The sequence below is a fragment of the Akebia trifoliata genome, chromosome 2 (genome assembly GCF_017979445.1).
Source record: "Akebia trifoliata isolate Shusen 1 chromosome 2, ASM1797944v1, whole genome shotgun sequence".
NCBI classification, from domain to species: domain Eukaryota; kingdom Viridiplantae; phylum Streptophyta; class Magnoliopsida; order Ranunculales; family Lardizabalaceae; genus Akebia; species Akebia trifoliata.
Window position 1 is genome coordinate 16,215,963 of NC_141376.1, and position 23,326 is coordinate 16,239,288.

At 31.7% G+C, this 23,326-nt stretch overlaps 1 pseudogene; it reads right to left on the reverse strand.

Annotated features, from left to right (window-relative positions):
* Positions 1-17,260: 17,260 nt before the first annotated feature.
* On the reverse strand, positions 17,261-18,665 carry LOC147409796 (U-box domain-containing protein 27 pseudogene; annotated as a pseudogene).
* Between the last annotated feature and the right edge of the window lie 4,661 nt (positions 18,666-23,326).

Below are 23,326 nucleotides of genomic sequence, written 5' to 3' on the forward strand. Positions count from 1 at the left end.
GTCACATAATCCATTAAACTTGAAATACAACATTGTCATACTCAATAAAATAACATCATTTCATATATTTGCACTACTAAGATGATTTGCAATCTGATCCCGTAAGGTAATCATAAATGTTTGTTCAAATTGTCCAAACAACTCTTCAACGCCAAGATGAATATATCCACCATTAGTTACTTCGAGAAGAATATCTTCATTATCGTATTGATGAAAAAGTTCATCAGTTATCGAAATTTTACGAAGAAAATTGTGAATTGTCATGCATGCAATCACTATATTTCTCTGAGTAGGAAATGAGTATGGTGCCATCCTTTTTAAAATTGGGAACCGCGCTTTTAAAACTCCAAAAGTCCTCTCAATTACATTTTTCAGTCTGGCATGTGCATGGTTGAATATTTCCTCTTTACATTTAGGACGTCCACGATGGAAATCAGATAACCAATAACGCATATTACGATATGGTGCCATAAAACCTCATGTATGCATGTAAGCAGCATCAACCAAATAATATTTATCTACATCAAAATAAATACATCGTTAAATTAGAAATATATTTAGATATTATATTTATTACTATTAAAATTATATAAAATACTAATAATACCAGATGGAGGTATTGAAAATCTGTTTGTAGGATCACAGATAGTTTCCATTAAAACCCTTGAATCATGTGCCACTCCTTCTCATCCAGCTTGCACGTATGTAAATATCATATCAAAGTTACAAATAGACATTACATTTTGATAGTATTCAGACCTTCCCCTTTAAGGAATTTGTCTATCCGATGAAATGCAAGCATGGATGAGTGTTCCATCAATAGCACTAAGAACACCCTTGTTAATTAATTAAAAAAATACATTACTACTGGTAAAAAATATAAACATAAATATAAATTATCATGGATAGAATTTAGGTACCTTAAATATTTGTCTAAGATGTCGATGAGCTCGAATTTCTTCCATTGGTTGATCGAAAGATGGTGATATGATCATTTCTTTGGAAAAGTACAACATAGCAACTAGAACCTTATGAAAATACTTGTGGATTGTTTGCAATGAATGTTGAAATCGATTTTTTATTAGTCGATACCGACAATTATGACCCACTATCATAAGAAACATTGCAATCATCTCCGGTATTTTCATATGTCTACTATCCACAAGCCATCCTCGTTATTGAAATAAACGACAAAGGTTAACGAATGACTCTTTTTCCATTCTTAAAAACTCGTAACAATTTGATGAAGGACATTTAAGAGTTCATTCACAAATTGTTCACTCGTAAGTGTTGATACATTGACTGCATCTCGACTGATAGATTGTCTTTTAATACGTTCCAATATGAACTTCAATATTAATATTATTAGAAGCCTCCGTTGTTGTGGTGTCATATTCACTGTTGAATAAATAATTTGTATACATAAAAAAAAATAATACGATAAACAAACATTTCATAATCAAATATCCATTCAAAAAATAAGAGTGTTCCAACATTCAAATCTAAATAAACTCATTCAAAATAAAAGTGTTCCAACATTGAAATCCAATGACACCCATTCAAAATAAGTACTCCAACATGTCATAAACACGAAACAAACAAAATGTTCCATCAAAGACAAAAATTCACAAAACTACCACTAAGATCTCACATCTAAAAGTCTATGATAAGTTAATAGCATTAAGTCAAGACAATCGTAGTGTTGGATCTGCCAATTTCATCCAAATTGTCCTATACTCATTTCCCTTAGCAAATGCATTAAGCGCAATATTGTAAACGTGTCATCTTTTCTCCACTATTGTCATTTCATTCAAAGATTTCATACAATCTTGTATCGAGGGTCCATTGTTTGTATCTTTCACAAGAACATCGATAAATGCTTGAATATTATTTTGAAGATCATCTTTATCATTCTTTTTACGACGTTTTTTTGATGATGAAGTATCCACGTTTTCTGAAGGAGTTGATACATTAGGAACACTCTGTCCTAAAGATTCATCTTCCAAATGTTGTGATTCAAACTCATCAAAATTTTGTGGATCCTCTCCAACTTGAGATGATACATCAACGGGTAATCCTTCTCTATGTGGACCCCATCCAGTATCTCCCGTGGCCATTGTGCATTCAAATAATGTACATAACTCACGTGCAAACATCAATAGCTTATGACGATATTTTTTTGTTTTAAGATATTTCTGAGACACATTAGAATCATATTAAAAGTGAGTCCACTTATAATATTCTTAAGATTTATAAATATATAGTAAAAGTATAGGTTTAGACATGCCTTCAAGTAGTCATCCCATCGTTCATCAGTCCAATGAATGGTATTTGTTTCTACATTGTATCCATGACCCGTGCAAGTTGTAAGCCGCATTCAAATTCCATATTACTTCTTTTGATAATCCCATTGATTTTTTAGTTGTCTTTGCTTAAAAGTAGTCAAAAATTTCTTGTTCATTTCAACTATAATTATATTCCATGACTGGAATTTTAGAGTCCCCCCCGATCTTCCTTCACGGTTAACTTCTTCAATACATAAATTAATAAAAAAATTTCTAACCCTTTCATCAAGCCAACATGCTCGGTTGCTTTCATTAGAATCCATATCTAAATGCAGTAGAAAAATAAAAATAAACAACTATAAAAATAATCCATATCGATGCCAATTATGTTCAAACATGAAAAATAGTGTAAACTACCATTATTAAAAATAATTATTTTTAATTTAAATAAATGTATAAATTTTATAATTCTATCGAAATTTCGGCAGCATCTCCTCTTAAAAATGGATATATAAAATTTTTCTGATAAAGAAAATACATGTATAATACACAATATAATATCCACATAACATCTCATACACAATCCTACATCCACATAACATCCTATACACAATGTAACATCCATATAATATCCCATACACATTAACATTCTAACAAATACATATTATACGAAAATCAAAAGTGTTGCAATGTCATACAAACACTAATACCTAACAACAGTTGTGTGTGCAAACACATACTTCATAAGATCTTATTTGTGAAGACTCTCTTTCTTTTTAATTCTAACTTGGGTCCATGAATGATGGCATATCACAAAATACAATGACATTGTAATAACAAAATGACATTTATTCAATATAAAATTATACTAAGTTTTACAATTTTTAAAACACTTTAAACACCATCAACAATAATTTACTTAAGTTTGATAATTTTATAAATACCTAACATACAATTCATCTAACCATTCACCTAATCCTAACTCATAATTTAAGAATCAAATAAAATATCAACCAATGCCATCAAAATCCAACTTACAGATAACCAATACTTCCCCCTTATACAAGTATGGGGAGTTAGAATGGACAATCGAACCACTTGGAAAGTCTAACTGTTACAATAATTCCCTATAACATTCTAGTACAACTCTACCTCTCTTACAACATGTCCAGATCAATCCTAGAGCTATCTACTATCATTTTAATTTTTTTTTGTTCACATTGATTGAGAGATGAGACCCGTTCATAGTTGAGAGTTGAGATCGCAAACAACCCTCTAAAACCATCTCCATGATTAGATGAGGAAGATTTCAAACGAAGAGTTGAGCTTAGGGCCTTGGGTGAGCCAATATTGTCTCTCGATCCCTCAGGAGAAGCCAATGATCTTGAACCTAGATCAAGAGCCACCCCCAGGTGGCTTCTCCTATGTTAAAAAGAATTATGCTCTTTATGACACCAACAGATAGTTGTAATATGAAAACATAAGAGAAATTTACGTTCTAAAACAATAGCCCACATTTTTTCTGATGACTGAGATCAAGATCTCATGGACTTCCAATATATTTTTGTACGAAAAAATGACCCTATGAGTCTCCACATGCTTCGAAAGCTCAGAACACAAACACAGAAATCCTCACAAGGGAAATTTGCTCTAATTCTTCCTTCAACTAGAGTTCAATTTCCTCTTTACTTTCTTTGCTTACGAGAAGAAATCCAAAGTTCAATGAACAATCACAGTTTGAGTGTACCAATTCAGTAGTATCAGATTGGTGTTTATTCTTGAAAATGTGTTTAAGAAGGCTTGTGTTAGACCAACATGAGTATACTACAATATTAGGTAGTTGTCCATAATCTGTATTGTTATTGGTGATTCCAATGATGATTGGCTGTGAATGTGTTCTCAGAGCCTAGGTAAGAGCTTGATTTTGGACAGCCTATTTTGGTCCTTTCTTGAACAGTTCATTAATATTCTTCTAGGATAAACTGTTCTTTTTTTTTTATAATATATATATATTTATTATTATTATTTTTATTATTTTTCCTTTTAAGAATTCAGACACTTGCTTCTGCAATTTGCCAACACCTTTGAGAGTTTCTCATATTTAGTTTAACTATCATATTGCTTGTGCAAATTGACACAACTGCTCTGATGCACATGACAGACAAGGATCTAAAGACTTTAGGGATTCCAATGGTAAAAGTCTATAATTCGTTATTTCTATTGTTGGTTGTTTATGTTTCAATTTTTTCAAGACTCTATTATGATAAAAAGCTCCAGTTCCAAACTATGCATTCTGTTTTATGTGGAAACATTTTTAGTGCTGTAAAGATCGAAGAATGTGTGAGGTTCAATATGAATTCTTAAATTTAAGAAAGCTATATTCTGCTCAAGAAGGCCATTATCGTTGATAGATTAATTTTCTCCCAAAAACAAGATCAAATAACTGAAACAATGTTTATACAAACTAATTGAAGGTTGGAATCACCTGATGATCTGCTGAGATATGGCTAGAGAAAACGAGATCAAGCGAGATCTGACGAGATTTGGTGAGGTGAGATAGAAGATAGCGATTTGGTGAGAGAGAGATCGATAGAGACGAAGAAGATGACAGATCTGCCGAGAGAGAGACAAGAGAGATGCGAAGATGAGAGAGTTGCAGAGAGAGAGATGAGAGAGATGCGAGCGAGAGATGAGAGAGTTGCAGAGAGAGAGATGAGAGAGACGAGAGAAATGCGAGAGAGACGAGCGAGTTGCAGAGAGAAAGTTGTAGAAAGACGCGAGAGATGCGAAATCTCTCGTTTGGGATAAAATTGAAAAAGGATATACGCGAAGGGTATATTTGTCCACGAAAAAAAAAGACGGTGCTGAGCGCAAATAGTAATAAGCATTCAGCGTCTTTTTTGCGCTGAAAATTTGTGCAAAATTTTCAGCACTTCGTGCTTAATTTTTTCGATAAACAAACGCGCTAATTTTTAAAAAGTGCTAAAAATAATTTTTTTAAGTAATAAGCACTAAAAATTAGCGCAAACATACAGCACCTTAATGTTTATGTCAATTCAATTTGAACTTCAAAAATAAATTTAAATAAAAACTATCTATTAAAAAAACAAATGTCACCCATGAACATATGTCTTATATAATATTTGTTAATCCAAAATGAAAATGAAAATTAAAATCAAAGTAAGTTCAATTTCATATTTGCTTTCATGCTCCAATCTATAAGACCTAAAAAAAAGAAAAATAAATATCATTATTATTGAATAAACATTTAAAAAGAAATTTACTTCATAATATGTATTTTTAGAAAAATAATTTACTTATAATCGCAAATAAAGAAGTATTTGAAAATCAACTAATCACTAATTAGATGAAAAGATTTCATAATTTGTAAAAATAAAATGAAATGAAATGAATTTTCATTAAATAAAAGTATTATAATTTTACACATGAGTAAAATGACAAAATAATAAAAATAAAAGGTTGCCTGATTCAACTTTTTCAAGTTCTTCTAACATCTCTTCAACATCAATTGAACGAGGTGAAGCACGTAACCCATCTTGTCCATAAATCACGTACTTCACTAGCTTTGGGGTTAGGGAGCTTCAAAATTGATCTAGTATAAAACCATCGATACTGAAAGTACTCTAAAAAATAATAGTAGAATTAAGAATGGAAAATAAATCTCGTGTCATCATAAAAAATATGAGATATTTGGAAGAATTCGTTTTTCACCAATTCAAAATTTTAAAGTTCAAGTCTTACTTTTCCACTCTTTCTTTCAAATATTTATCTACTTCCAATTTGTATTCCACACTTTCTTCTTCTTTTATTTGTCTTGAAAACTCATATTGGAGATACTTCTTTTGCACACTAACTTCACTAATTGATCCATCAAGATTTATCTCATTTGAATTCTAATTAAAACTAGTTGAAGAAGCAAATGAAATTGAGTAATGATGTTAATATTGTTCAAAAATTTGATTCATTGTTTTCCTTACCTTCTTAACCAAGTTATCAATCTTCCTAGGTGTATAAATATTTGAGTAGCATGATTTGACATGAAAATATAACTCAAGCAAAGATCAAGGCTTTTAAACCAATCAGAAATAAAACTTTCAATAAAACAAATTTAATGAAAATACGTATTAGCAGTTACATACAACGAGTCTAACATGCGTTTAGAAGCCCCATAAAAAGTTTACAAAAACTTAATTAAATACCCGAACATAATTTCAATCTTCTTCGGTGGGAATCTCGTCTTTGAGTTTATTCCTAAACTATGGTTCTTGTTCTTCTAATCGTTCAAATACTTTTTAAAATTTTATTGTAGTATCCAATAAAAGGTATGTTGAATTCCACGTAGTTGAAATATCAAGAACCAAAAAACTCTTACACGTTATTCTTTCTTTGTCAACACACCTATTGAATTGTTGAGCTCTTGTCAGAGAACTCCTAATATATTTCATAGCACCACAGATTTTAACAATCGAATTAAATTATGTACATCACTCATCCAATCATTTACAATTAAATTCAATATATGCATACAACACCTCATATGTAAGAACTCGCCTTCTAAAATACAATCATATCTTTTATTTAACTTTCTCTTCATGTATCCCACGACAACATCGTTGTAACTTGCATTATCAACCATAATAATACACACATTCTCTATATCCTATTGGAGTAAATATAACTCAATTGTTTTATCAATTTCCTCGTCTTTATGACTTGTAACTACACAAAAGTTAATTATCATTTTATGTAATTTCTAATCTTTATTTATAAAAAGCGCAGTAAGACACATATATGAGATATTTTGTAAAGAAATTTATAAATCTATTGTGAGAAAAATTATATGCATAGAATTATTCAACAAGTTCTTCAACTTATTTTTCTAAGCTGCATATAATTGTTAGTAATCTCTTGCTACCATGGTGAGATATACTAATTGAAATTTAGGTTACAACACATTTAAAAAGTATTAAAATCATTTATGCTCAACAATCTTAAAAGATAATTCATCAATAATAATCATCCTAATAAAGACATCTCTACACAACTTTTGATCAAATTTTCAAACGATAAGGCTATTATCTCTTTCTTGTCCTACCTTTTGAAATAATAAATTTTTTTATTTTTTGTCATCATTGTAGGGATACTTGAAACATTTACTCAAATATTTTTCTTAATGTGTTAGTATTGTTAGTACTTGAACACTTATAATCTATATCGTAATAATTGTAGTTAACATTTTCTCTTGTATCAAATTTTATTTTGATAAAATGATCTCAAACATTATATTTTGGTCTACAAGACTTCTTTCAAATGGGACTTACTTCTGTTTTTGAGGTTGCAGTGTTAATTGTAAAATTACAAGTAACAACTAGTTCAATACTAGGAGTTGTAACGTTTGTGTCTTCGATACTTTGACATCTAACAAAAATAACAAACCCTTAATTAATTAAATTTAACAACATCCACTAAATGTTATGTCAAAAGAAGTAAGATAATTATAAAATCACCTTATTAATTAATAAGAGCAACCCATACCATATCTGAAAATCCCATAAAAAAATATTTGAATCTTATAATCAGAAATCATAAGTCAATTTGAATACTTTTTATCATTTATTTTGGTGTAAGGGTAATCACAACTATATGCCTACAAACAAAAAATTGTCTTGAGTGGTTATAAGAAAGATAATTCATTATTGGATTGGCTTATAACATACGAATAACTAATATTAAGAGTGAAAACACTTTTAAATTGTTAAGAAAATATAGATATTGAAATCTAATATCTTATATTATAAAACTTTTTGAAATTTAAAGATTTGCAAAGAGATTCCATTAACATTTCTATTTATAACAGAATATGTTGGGATGAACTATAAAATACAAACTATTTAATAAAATAACACGTCAATTTTCTAAATTGTGGTGCAAGAAACTTTTATTTTATACAACAATACAAACAAAAATACAAGAGAACATTAAATAATTATTGATCAATACTTACTCCTAGTTAATGAGACCATCCAAAATTTTACAAGACATACCCTGCAATACATACAAGTATTGGTTTCTAACTGGCCCAAAGCTCAACCATTTAAGGAGGTTTATTGTTTCCAAACTTATTATCAAAATTCAAAAGAGAATGACAAATTTCATTCAACAACATATCAATTGGACAACAACCCCACTTTATGATATATTTCACCAATATTTTGGATCCAACAATGCTAGTATATCATCTTTTAATATTTTTATTTATTAATTAGTTGATCAATAAACTCAATAGCAATTTTTTTCTTTTAATCTTTTACTTTGAATCTCATATATCCATAGCTCTCACAATAAAATATTTGAATCAAATAATTAGAAATTAATGGGGCTACTTGATATGATTGGAATTAGTTCAAGGGCTCAATTTGCTCCAAATTTTAAGTATTTATAGATTATAGGATGTAATAGAAATTAGAGAAAATTATTAAGAAAGAGTAAAAAAAAAACTTAATTAATTATTAAAAAAATATTATTTTTAAACAAATTATAAAAAAAAATGATTTACTACGTTGTACCCTTTAGCATTTATTGAAATTGATAGACTATCTAGCGTTTTGGTTTCTCCTACATCTTCTAACTCCTTCGTGAGCTCTGATGCGATTATGTGTATTGTGAAAAGAAACACTTTCTTTATAACTTTGTAAGATTCCAAATCTTACTAAGAGTCCTTGAATTCAAATGGATTACCAAATCGACAATCCAATACCATAGTCTTACAAATTTTATGTAAAAAATCAGATTCAATAAAAATATATTTAAAAAATTGATCTTTGAGTTTGATCCAAGGTTTTAAAATGGACATCTATTGAATTCTCATGAACTCCAAATCTTAAAATTAAAGTGTAACAATTTTTCAAATCTGAGGCATCGATCATATTTTTTGATGCCACAAGTTGACTTTAACGACCCTAAATAAGTTTTCAAATTTTATTAAGTTAGTTAGGCTAGCTCACCTTTTCCATCCTCAAATCTAATAGAATCATATTCCTAACACAGTAACACATTGGACAGTTTAATGAAAGGGAGAGAAAGAGCGGGGTTATCTCTTCGATTTTTAGGTGTGGTGGGGACTCGGTTGGTGAGGCAGACAATGACAAGTATTTGTCTTCAAAGTACTTGATAAAGAAGATATAATAGATGAAAGAAATATGGGTTTGACATTTTTTCCTTTAGGATTATTATATATATATATATATATATATATATATATATATATATATATATATAACCCTTAAATCGGAACCTAAGTGAATCAATTGATTTTTTTTTACAAATCAGAAACGAATCATGTTAAAATCGAACCAATCCAATCCAAAAGGCTTTGGTTTGATTCGATTCTATCCAGTGTGCACCCCTATCTATCAAGGGTCTCAAAGAATTCAAAATAAGTTAATAAAGAACCTTCCATGGGGGGTTCTCCAAAATTTAAAAAATCCATTCTTCATAATTCAAAAAATCAAATCCAAATAAAAATTAATTAAAATATTATCTAAACTACTTAAAAGATTAGTTCGAGATAGACTCTATCTCAAATAGACCTAATCTAACCTTAATCTTATCAATAAAGTTCTTTAAAAAGGAAAGCCTACCACCTAATTTCGTGAGTCTTGAGAAGTTCTACAATATAAAGGTTTAAAACTTTCTAGAACTCTCTCAAAATCCTAAATTTGGAGCTTCAACTCAATACCTGACTCTCAAGTCCTGATTTTCTGTCTAAAAGTACTTAGAAAACATATTAAAAAAATCAAAAAAATATTTAAATCTAAAAGAAGAAACTCTCATCTCGGAGTTCAGGAGCAGATCTAGAAGTAGATACAATAAAGAAGATTCGTACGAGGAACGCTTACCGTTAGTTTGCAATGTAAATCTTTGAGAATAGTAGAGATAGATTTTCATCAGATTGGATTGGTGTTTAACACCTTCCAATTCCCTAACCTGATCCCAATACCCATAATGTCTTCGTAGTTTTGTCTTTCTTATTTGTTTATAGTCATTTTTGGTTCCTGAATCATAAAACTAGGTAGCGACTCCCTAAATTTGATCTCCACCTATAATTTGAGACACTTTTAACGACTACGCTACTGGAGACCCTCAATGATCAAACTTGAAAATCCTAAATATCGGTGGATTGCAAAATGGGTATAATTTTCTTTTTCTATTTATTTTTGCATGTTTGTAGATTATTTGATTACTTTTATTATTTTTGGCATTTTTTGTATTTTGGTGATTTTTTTTATGATCTTAACCGAGGGTAACCTTTGATGACCCAAAACAATGATTTTCAAAAAATGATGAAGATGAGGATCGAATGGTAGTTATGAGGATAATGACCAATGAAAAGTGTGCTGACAAAAGGGAAATAAAAAAGATATCAATAGAATTTTGGGTCTACAATGGGATGCGTAATAAGAAGAAATGCTTACAACACAAGATAGCAAAAATCTTGGGGGGGGGGGGGGATTCATGTGACTCTGAAAAGAGAAAGAAGGGGTGTGTGCGAGATACATAAAAGAACACAAAATAGGGAATTTTAGTATCATGTTCCTAACAAATAGATTATGAGTTTACGTGGCAAGTTTTAGGTTATGTTTAAGACACCTTGGGCTCCTAATCAAGTCATTCACGCAACCTAACGTATTTATGTACTAGTCAAATTATGCCACGTAGATACCATTTATGTATATAGAAATAGGACACCATTTAGGATCTCAATTTTTTTTTTGTTGGTAGACCTTCTTATTACATTATATTAAAAAATAATTTATTTTGTAAAGTTTGTTACTTAACAAACTTTTGAATGGGATCCACAACTTTAAACCAAATCTTAGAGAAGACCCACATCTTTTTAGAAATAATTGAAGATTTTTTTTCTTTGTTTATATAACTACTTCATCTTCTCCCCTCTCAGCAAAAGTATGGAATGCATGATAGGTATTTAATCATTTACCCCAAACTTTGATAATCACTTTCCTTACTAAAGATTTTTACGTCACTACAACAGTATAGCCTTCCATAGAGTAAGGCTAGCCGAATTTACTTAGTAAGATTTTATGCGTACTATGGGTCATTGAGCTCACACGTAGCATGATCCATTGTCACCCATTCATACGTGTATATATATAGGGTCACGTTCCTAAGACTCATATTGAGACTCACATTGCGACACACCGTTTTGTCTTATATGGGAAAAAATGTTTGGAATGAGCTGATTTTTTGTGAGGATGATCTCTGTGATGAGGGGATCATCCTGGAAAAAAATCATCCCATTCCAAAACTTCTAACCCCATCAAAATTGATTTACAAAAAATGGACGGTCTATAATTTTTCAACAAAAATTGGACGGTCTAGAAGTTTCATAATGAGCTGATTTTTGGCAAGGATGATCTCCTCACCATAGAGATCATCCTCACAAAAAATCAGCCCATTCCAAATATTTTTTCCCATATAAGACAAAACGGTGTGTCGCAATGTGAGTCCCAATATGAGTCTTAGGAACGCTGTTCATATATATATATATATATATATATCTTTTAGTGTGGAATTTCAATCCTAATATTAGAATTTTGGTTGAAAGTTAATAGTCATATATTTCAAGAATTTGAATTTAAGCCCATTGTTTTTTAATATTATTTTTGAATCCAAACCTTTTTCTTGAAATCTAGAAGGCTGTGGCATTGGATTATTGATCACATTGGCCTAATGACCTTCATAAAATTTAAAATCTTAATGTGTTAGTCAGGTAACCTAAGTTCTCATTGAGAAGTTTGTTAAGCAACAAATTTAATAAAACATAAGAGTTTTTTCAATTAGAATGCAACAGGTCTACTCAGTAAAAAAAAGATATATTTGTTATTTTTGATCATGACTGAAGTTCTTGTGCCAATCTTGATGATTGATATTGTTTTATGTTATCCTGATTGATTGATCATCGTTATTCCCTTTTGCACTATCATGATTGATTGTCTATCTGATATGCCATATCTTGTTTGATATCTATCTTTGATGTACGTGCCTTAATCTTGATCTTGATGTTTTGGATATTTATATTTTATGATCATATTTTTCTAATATTCATGTTTTGATGACTTGATATGGCACATGGGCCCTTTCATTCATAAAAATGCCTCGGGCGCACCCTGTTATTTTTGTACACACCATTAGTACGTTTCATTTGTGATGTATTGCATGCTTGCATGTCCCTTATAGCTAACGTGATGCTAGTATGTGGCCCGATCTCCTCGTGGGATGCAATATCATTCATGAAAATCACAACCCCAGCCACGTACCTATATGGTATATAAAATTGGAGCATCAGTACTGTTTAATTGGGTGACTCCGAGAGGTATATCGATGCACCCATGCTGGAGTGACTGAGCCTTTGTCATATTATAAGCCACATAGTCACATGTCCTGAATGTAAATATAGTACTAGTACGTGGTCAATCTCCTCGTAGGATACTAAATCATTTACGAAAGCTATGATCCTAGTCTCATACATTTATTGTATATTAAATCAAGTTACCATATATTGTTTGATTGGGTATGCCTGAGAGGTATATAGGTATATTTGGACAAGGGTGGCTAGAGAAATTGTATTGCACGTAGTAAACCTAGAGTCTAGGGAATTTTCATTGGGCCACGACCCGAATCGACTTTGTGTGTTCCCAGGTTGCTTTATTTCAATCCAACCATCAAGTAAGTGGGTGGATCGATCCAGACTTACCAATCCAAACCTGTAATATCGATCTGACCCAATTAAATAAACCCAACCCAATTAATGAAATATATTAATTCAAGTTGAACTAGATAAACCAGTTGGCCCAATTGACTAATAGATTTACTCAATCCATATTAAACTAGTTGGACCAACTGATTTTGGGTTTGAACTATTCGATCAATTTTAATCTGATGAACTAGGCTAGTTCGAGCCTAATCAATTGGCCGATTTGGCAAATTAAATCCAATCCATTCTTGTCGAATTAAATGGACCAATTGATTATGTGATGTGAATAATTCCCATCGTTCTTTAATGCCTCATTCACCTTTGCCTTCTCAAGTGCTTCAAGAAAATTCATATTCTGATGAAGAAATATCTGAAGGTTTTGAAGGTGTTATTTCTCGGTACAAAGCCTTCAAACAACGATCTATTATGTATGAACTCAATGTCGATGAAGTAGCGATTCACCCCCTTAGACGTACTCTATATGCTTCGTTGGATGGGTTGGGAAGGGATGATGACCTTTGGTAAAAAGATGTACCCAATGTGAGTTCATAGTTTCTACACGAGTATCACGAAAACAACATACGATCCTTCATCTCTCGTGGCCATTGCATTTCATCAAAGACCATCACTACGCATTGTGGTCACCTCTCACACTATTGGTAGATTATTGGGGCTCCATGCCACGGGATCTCCCATGCCTGAACCTGAGTCCAATTTTATGATTTGTCACAATCAACTAAACCTTGTGTTATGTGGTCTCGATGATGAATCCTATTGGACACACGATGGTACATTGTGCTCGACAGGAATGTTTGCTCCATTAAGGATCCTACATCAAATCTTTATAAAAGATCTATCCTCGAGCTAAAAATTCCATAGAATTGTTGCTGCACCATTACGACTTAATGTATTATGTTGTTCAGGGCTAACAAATGTGTTTATCGACTTTTGTTCTGAAATACATCATCATGATAGCAACTTTGAGCTCTAAGATGGGGCTGGGTTTAGTCATTTGATCTCTCATCTCGCCCTGGAGTATCATCTTGTAGTAGGCCTTCCTTGAATCAGTCATGCAAAGGTATTTTGTGCAATGAACTTTTGGAATATGCATATTGCTTTTCCCAATGCTCCACCTCCGCCTCTAGTATCATCGAATGATAAGCTTTATCCTCTTTAGGATGATTGGGTGCCAACACTTGATTTTGGACAATATTTTGACATCGAGACTCACATGATAACCTTTGAGTAACAATAACAAGCTCTTGGAGAATAAAAATACCAAATCCTTCAGTCATAAATGTCATGCCCAAAGATTTTAACACTAATCACAATGATTAATTGTTGGAATCTCAATGTGTGATTAACTATCCCATCCCATGATAACATATAATAATAAAATAATTTATGTTTAACAGTTGTAACGCAATAGAATAATAACTAAAATCAATAAAAAAATTTATGGAAACTAACAATGAATTCTTATAATAATCCATAATCCTTAATCTCGTAATATAATAAATTGATGACTCCAAATTTGACATAAAGGTAATTAAAATGTAATATTGAAATAAAATGACACACAGTGTCTTGACATAAGTTTCTCAAACTGAAATATAAAAAGGAAATAACTATTAAATTCTAAGACTACTCAAATTGATGGGGGCAACTGCTCATCCACATACTCAACCTCTAGTGTCTCATCATAAATCTCTTCCTCAATGACTGACTCCTCTAAAGTCGTATAATATGAAAATGTGAATGATAGGATGAGTAATGAGAGCTACTCAGTAGTATGTCTACCATTTTAACAACTAGTTACAATATGCAAGGAATAAATATATCGAAATTTAAATCATACAGGTTTCGATAAAACATAGCATTCAAATAAGGATTAAAAAATAGTAAAGAAATTTAAATAATTATCAATTTATCAATTCTATCAAATATATCATTATCAATTCCAACATAATTTTAAAAAATAAATATCTTTCTATCAGCATATAAACAAAAAAATACATAATACAAACATGAAGGTGCAATCAATAAGAGAGTTGAAAAACACGTCGATATAACCACATCGAGTATGACAAATCGATATTTCAATATTTAACATCTGATGTAGAATCCTATTATTTTCATCTAATTTTATGGTCGATCGCTGCTACCACATTTGGATGACCACTTATGTGGTTCAGATTAATTGTTGATTAAGGTGATCATGTAGGTTATTCGTTTGATAACTACAGACTCTTAGTGATCACTAACTAAACTAGGAGTGAACTCTCCACACCTAAGCTTATCAAGAGATAGTACAAGTGAACCTCGACTATTTCTATATTATACAAAGATCACCTTTGCACACAGATGTTTCTCAAATATCTAGAAATTTTTTTCCCAAATCTTTCATTTTCTTCAAAACTTCAAAGTTTTCAACCCCGAGGGATTGACTCAATGGCAATTTTGAATCCAATAAGTGGTAAGAGACCGTAGGTTGTGTGTTCACTACCTAGTATTAGAAGTGGCTTCTTGAGGCCACCTGCGAGAGCGTACCCTCACTTACTTGGTGCGTTTGATGTGTGGGTGTTGCACGTGCCCAAGTACGGGACTCATATGCCTTGGTCCAAGCCCTGACTCACTTGATCCTACTAGTCGAACGTACGTTCAAATAACCCCCCCCCCTCCCTCTCGTTAAAAGAAAATCTTTATTTTCGTAAAATAAAAAATCCTAAAAAATGTTAAGAGTTTTGGTTTAATTAAAAATATGTTATATTTATTTAAATATTCTTAAAAAAATACGTGATTTAGTATATTTATAGATTTTATTTGTTAAAATTTTAGTTATAGTAGATTTCTATATTTATTTGGTACTAAAAATCTAAAACAAGTAAACAATGGACAGAATTTTCCAGATTTTCTAATTTTACAATAGAGATAATCATTAGAAAATTTTCAAAATTTCAAGAATCAGTTCTTAGAAATTGACACTTTGAATGGCTGAACCATGGTTTTCAAATAATTGACGAATCTTGGTTAAGTAATGGTTCATTAAGAACCGAACCGATTTTTATAGAAAATCCAATCGAATTGTCGGTCCGGTCTGGTCTGGTTTTTAAAACATTGAGCTTCAATTATTGGAACTCATGGAATAGTTATCTAATGTATCCATATCCCCAAGGAAAGAAGACGGGGGCTGATTTGGGCTAATACTAAGTAGGACTTAAAATGGGTCGGAGCCAAGCTGGATCTGAGTATGTCCATATTCAGATTCAAAATTTTTATCGTATCCAAATCTGTATCCAAATTCAACATGGATCCTATTAGATTAAACCATATATGAACCGTTTTGTTTTCATTTAAATCGCATCCTACCTAACCGAATTACTTAATTCGGGTCAATTCAGATCGAGTCATCACAATCTGAAAAAGCCCATATTCGATGGACTAAGTCGTTGAATTTTTCATGATAATTTTTTTTTTTCAACAGATTGAAATCATCAAATTAATGAAAGATTAGAGAGATTTGATGGTTTTAAGCCGTTGAATTGGGGAACATACAAAATTTCAATGGTCCAAGTCCGTCAAAATTCAATTTCTAAAATTTGTTGGTCTTGGCCGATTGAATTTTTCAATTTTCTCATAATGAATTCTATATTGTTCAACTTTTTTCTCTCCTTTACTCCTTTGCTAATTGATATATTATTATAATTCTTTCATTTTATAAGAATTCATGTTGCTTTGAAGTAGTATAAAATATAATTTTCAAACCAATATTATATCATTTAGATTTAGGTAGATATCAGAATGGATCCGTATCCAAATTGAATTCAACTTGGATCATGGGACAATTAAACTATATTCAATCCAATTTTTTTTTTTTTTATTCAAATTTACTCTAAGGGTTCAAACCCTATAAATTCAAATTTCAAATCACGCAGATTTCAAGTCTAAGTCCAACCCATATCCACTCAAATCAAATGTTTTGAAAATGAGTGGATACTGAACTCTCAAATTTAAAATTAAAATTCAACAATGATGTTTAACTTTTTTTCAAATTTTTTTTTTCTTTTTCTAAAGTTCATAGAATTTTGTCCCTTCAACATATGGCATCGGATCTTTTAAGATTTGAAAGCTTATTAATACGGCTAGTCTTAGTTTTCAACAATAATGAAAGTAGATCAAATTAAAGAAATGGAATGAGAATTCTCTAACTTTTGTCAAAAATAGATTTCTCTAATTTACAGATTTCAATCCTCTAAAGTTAGTGATTTTTAATACTTAAATGAACACTTACTATTAATCAAAAAGGCATTATATGTGTAGTTTTGGTCTCATAACTCAAAAGACACGATTTCGATTTCACATGAAAAATCTTAATCAAATCACCAATCATCACACGAACGGACGGTGAGCAATTACTCTGCATCAAAACCAGCAACTTAGTTAAGCCATTGTTATTCGTTACCGCATCTTGTGCTCTCTGATCTCTGAAAAAACTACAAACGCTCCAAAGAATCACCACCGCATGATCCGTCGCTGTGGTGGAAACCTTCAACATTTTCTCTACAATCTCAGAAACACACTTCGGATCCTCACAGATCGCAATCCGACCTTTTGTGAGAGACGAAATCATCTCCAACAGTTTCAAGATCTTTTCGATTATCGAAACATTGGAATCATCCAATTGAGAGAGAAGTTCTCCCAATATTTGAATCGATCCACGCCGTACGATCTGTAATCTGATGCGCCTCGGCATCGAAACAGAGATCAAGCAAGATAATCCGGATTCAATCGCATTTGAATCGCACTCAGAACTTATGATCTGTAATAATTCGAATAACAAGTTTTCTTTTTCTCCGATGAGGAGTTTGGATTCATAATCGAATGCGAGTTTCTCCAAAAGTTTAATCGATTCGATTTTTGAATCTAAGCTCCCTTTCTTTAAAACCAGAACAATCGAAGCTAAGAAATCTTGGTTCTTCGTAGCTGATCTCATAATTTCTTCTTTATTATCTCCGTAATCTCTAAAAACTAAACCTAAAACCCTAATCGCTTGTTCCAACAATTGGATCTTTACTTCACAATCGATGGAAATATTTCTAAAAATAGCAACAATTACAGGAACAAAACCATCGATTTTTGCAAGAAATTTTCGATTCTCTTCTGAATCTATAGCAAAATCGATTATGTTCGACAAGCGAAGGAAGGAGTTTTCGATATTGGTTTCGATGTGTTTGATAGAATCTTTCACTTGTTCAGGAGAAAGAAGGGGAGGAGATGATGCAGAGGCGTTGCTGATGGAGTTGTTTGACTTTGACCAGATCTGGATCAAGCGGTAGAGAGTGTGGTTGGGGATAAGGTCTCGGGTCCACAAGACTTGCATAGTGGCTGGACACGTGTTGTTTCCGTAGTCGAGCCATGTTTGGATGCTGGACCGATCGTATGTGACACCAGTACAGAGACTTACAGGAGATTTCATTACTTCGAGAGAGATCGGACACTTGAAGAAGCTTGGAACACTGATGAACAAATCGTTCCTCGCCATCGTGGCGTGTCTTCGAGTGTCACAGAGAGAGAGAGAGAGAGAGAGAGAGAGAGAGAGAGTGGTGGGGAAGAGAACAAGAGAAGGTGAGTGTCGTTTTAAGTGTAAAGTGGTCAAAGAAAAGATGACGTGATCATATTGGTCAATGAAGTGTGTGTGTGTTATAGATATACCCTTCTAGCTTTTGGTGAATGTTTGAGACACCCCTACATTTTCAAACTTAAGACATATACCCCTTGACTGTAGTCTTCTATAAAAGTAATGTAAATGACTGGAATACCCTCATATTCAAGCTCTTGCCAAAAAGTTCTTAATTTTGTTTTCTCCAAAAGACTATTGCCTTCAACTTTAGATATGTTAAGGGGTGATAGTAAATAATCAAAAGAAAACTTAACCAATCCATGAGAGAATGCTTTATCGATGAGCTAACTAAATCCAATTGTTTAAATTTGAGATTTTAGCATCCATTAATTTTTATTGCCCTTGATCTGACTTAAAAGAGGTACTTTTTTAATTATATGACACAATTTGTTGAGGAGACTAATGATTGCCTAAACCACAAATATGTGTTCTCTTATATCTTTAGTTAAAAAAGGAAAATTACTTACCCTAAGTTTTGGAAACAGTATCTTAACAAACCAATCGCTTGAAATCTTTCTTTTTTAATGGTCCCTCACCCCAATAAAACGACACTTTCAAATCATCGAGCTCAACAAATCAAATTGTTGATCTTGACGAATTCATGTTTAATGGTTATTCTCCTTTAAAATTTTTTATTGATCTCAACTCTTAAAAAAAAAATGAAAGTTAGGAAGAGTATGAGAGTTGATAATTTTCGAGGTTTGATGTTCCAACATAGTTTTAAATCTCATCTGAGATTGAGATGACTTGCTTGAGTCATCTCGGTATCGTTCACTACCGAGCCAGATTTACATGACATCTCAAGATTCACATATTTTATTAGAAATGATACGACTCGGACAATATTTTTAAAATTTTGTCTAGGTCAGTAAAACTTGATTGAGTCAATCAAGATTTGATATATTTTAATTAAAGTAATTTTTCTTTTGAGAATTCTAATATTTACTGTCTAAATAAAACGTAAATTTATAATTAAACATCTTATAATCTTCCTTATTACATTAAAAACCTAGAGTTCACACGCGCCTATGGCATGGGCATCCTCTCTTGGATTAAAAGGGTAAAATAGAAAAAAAAATAAAGTTAGAGGACTATTATTATAAATAAAGAGAATTGAAATTAAATGGATTAAATGGGTAAAAGACAAAATATAGTAAAGTTAGGGAAGATGAAGAGTAAATAAAATAAAGTGGTCTCAAGAATTTATAACTTGATGAAAGGGGTATTATTAAAAAAATTAAAATTAAAGGGGTAAGAGATGAAAAATAAAAGGGTAAAAGCAAAAAAAATAAAGTTACAATGCTATTATTATAAAAAAAATTAAGAGTAAATGGATGAAAAATGAAAAATAATAAAATGGATTAAGGGGGATAAAAGAGAATATATAGTAAAGTTAGCAATGGGCATCTTCTTTCAAGTTTAGGGGCTAAAATTGAAAAAAAAATAGAGTTGAAGGGATATCATTAATAAAAATTGAGATTAAATGGATAAAAGATGAAAAATAATAAAGTGAATTAAAGGGGTAGAAGAAAAAAATATAATAAAGTTAGAGGAAGTGAAGATTAAAGGAAATAAAGTGGGACCCATAATAGTTTGATGAGAGGTTTAACCCATAACACTATAGATGATGAGATGTTTGTGTCATACATAACTGTTCCAACTCAATTGTGTTTTATTATATAAATTATAATTATTTTTATATACATATACAAGAATAAAGAATTGTAAATTGAGTTAAATGTTTTATCTCATCCAAGATAACTCAGTCTTATTCATGAATGAGATACGACATCAAACATAGATTTGAAACCATGCATTCCAAACATGCAGAAGTTGTCAATTTAACCCCCCAAGTGTTTCAAGGAAACTCTCAACGGGGATTGAGAAGTCAACTCTCGCCCTGTACCACCACGCGCAATAAGCCAAACAGGCTTTAACCCGAGAAAAAGCTTTTCTGTCAGCAAGCCGGTGTCCTCATCGAGCTTCAAATCGAGATCAGTGGCAAAGCGCTCCACATGACCCCCAATCTAGAAAACACAAAGACGTCCCAAGAGTTCATTTTGCTAGAGGTTGAAAATGAGGGCATTTTTTATTATTCTCAGTAAGTATCTCAGAGACGGCTAAGGTCAAGGTATATGTCATAAGTTTGAGAACACAAGGGTATATTAAATATTGACAAAACGTTTGAGGGCTATTACTACAACACCAAAAATAAGAATCAGAAAAATCAATGCGACAAAAGCCGCATTTGCTGAAATGGTTGTCGGCTATAAGCGACCTTTTGTTTTTTTCCATTTTATGTTTAATTAATTTAAATTTAATAAAGGAAGAACAGGAAGAGATTGGGAGGGAAAGTAGATGTTTGACTACGCCAATCCACAGAGACTAAAAAATTACAAAGAAATGACTTTCTAGAAAGTTGTCATTAATTTAGATAAGCTTTGGAAGGCCAGGAACCACAGCATGAGGAGTTTTTTTTTTATTTTTCTCAACTTTCTACCAAAAAATTATTAGACGAATCTAATTATTCGAGAACTCAATGGCTACAAATTGCTTTCCCGTCTCCATTCACTAACCACTCTCTAATGCAACTTGCTTTAAATCGATTTTTTTATTTTTATTTTTTGAAGTGTAACTAGTGGATGGCATGTGCAAACCCATACGTATTACAAAAGTTGGGATTGGGGTATGATTGTAATTTTTTTTTTTTTTTCTAATCATTATTTACAAAATTTTAAATAAATAATCTAATTTTATTCATATTTTTATATTTAGAATACGATTAGGAAATTTTTTTTTATATCAGCTATTCTCACACCAACTTTTGTTAATGCTACCCTAAGTTGTGTGTTAGTAACAATTGGTGTGGCAATAGAATATATATCTCTCTCTCTCTCTCTCTATCTCTCTCTCTATTTTATAATTTATGATATTAAATAAAGTGTGCTTTTGAAGATGACTTGATAAAAGGATGTTTTTGTACAATTTAAAAAACTTAAGTTGGTTACAAGTCTAGGATTGTAATTTATACTGTAGAGGTCTCTGAAAGCGCCCTCGATCCGCGGGGTGCGCGGATCCGCTTTTGACCCTTGAGGTTTGGGAGTCGCCACCTAGTTATTACGGTCTAGGAACCGATCAATGACTCTAAACGGATAAAAACTAATCTAAAACAAAAAAAAACTGAGTTCGGGGATCATGTTACGGGATTGGAAGGTGTTAGGCACCAACCCCGCCCGGCCAAAGCCGGTCTCTACTAATTTCCCAAGTAAATTACATTGCTAAAACCTAGATAAAAATAAATAATAAAAAAAAAATACCTTTCCGATGCAAGGACTTTGTTCCCTCAGATCTGACAAAAAGAGCTCCTTGTACCGTGCTCCCTTGCTTCGTTCTGTTTCCGGATTTGTCTTTGGATCTCCGAGGCAAGGTATCTCCTTGTTTTTTGAATCTGAACTCTTCAAATTCGTTGCGGATTTGGGGGTGTTTTTAGAAGGCTTTTGGGTGTTTTCTAGACTAAAATTGAAGGGGGGATGTTAGCTAAGGAGTTGGGGCTCCAAAACTAGGGTTTATGGGGGGTTAGGGGAGCTTCTAGACCTACTTCTCCTAGGGTTTATTTTTTGATACGAAAATAGGGTGTGAGCACCTCTATTTATAGATGTTTTTAGGAGTTGATTTGGATAGAGTTAGTGTTTAATTAGAGATCTTTTAATTTAGAGTTGTGTTTTAGTTTGACTTGTTTTAGGTAGAATTATGTTTTAATTAGAATTGTTTTAGGTAGAATTATTTTTAAGTTAGAACTCTATTAGATAGAGTTATTAATCAATTATAATTATATTATGACTTTTGGTCTTATTTGATTGACTTTTAATGTTTTGACTTTAGTCTTAATTGATTGACTTTTAATATTTTGACTTCAGTCTTGCTTAATTGACTTTAATTTTGACTTCAGTCTCACTTGATTGACTTTAATACCTTGAATTCAGTCTTGCTTGATTTACTTTTAATTTTGGGAGAACCCCCCTCTAAAATATCTTTAATTCTTTGGACCCCCAAATGGAGGGGTCCTTAAAGAAATATCCCACGAACCCTCAACAATTTTACCCGAAAGTCCGATTGATCGATTTTTTAAATTCAAAATTTTAAATTAATTTCATTAATATTTAAATTTAATAATTTAATGTTTTATTTATTAATTTCGGAATTTTTTATCATGAAAATTGTGAAATTACCGTTTTGTCCCCGGAGAGGACTTTTCACATTTTAAGTCGGTTTTTAATGTTCTAGGATGTTTTAGAATCAGTTTTTCGTAAGGAATTCAATGGAAATATTAGTTTTTGTTATTTATGAAATTTTTTGTGTGAAATGGTTGTGAACTCTATGAGGGGCATTTTCGTAATTTTGTCAAATTCTGTTAAAATTGGTGAAATGATTTATTTAGTTCCGATTTGTCATTTTATGTGTTCGAATGGGTTTTTCTAAGCGTAACGTAGGCTCTAAGGTTGTTTTGAGGTTAGGGGTATTTTGGTAATTTGGTAATTTTTAGTGATTTTTATCGTGAAGCTTCTT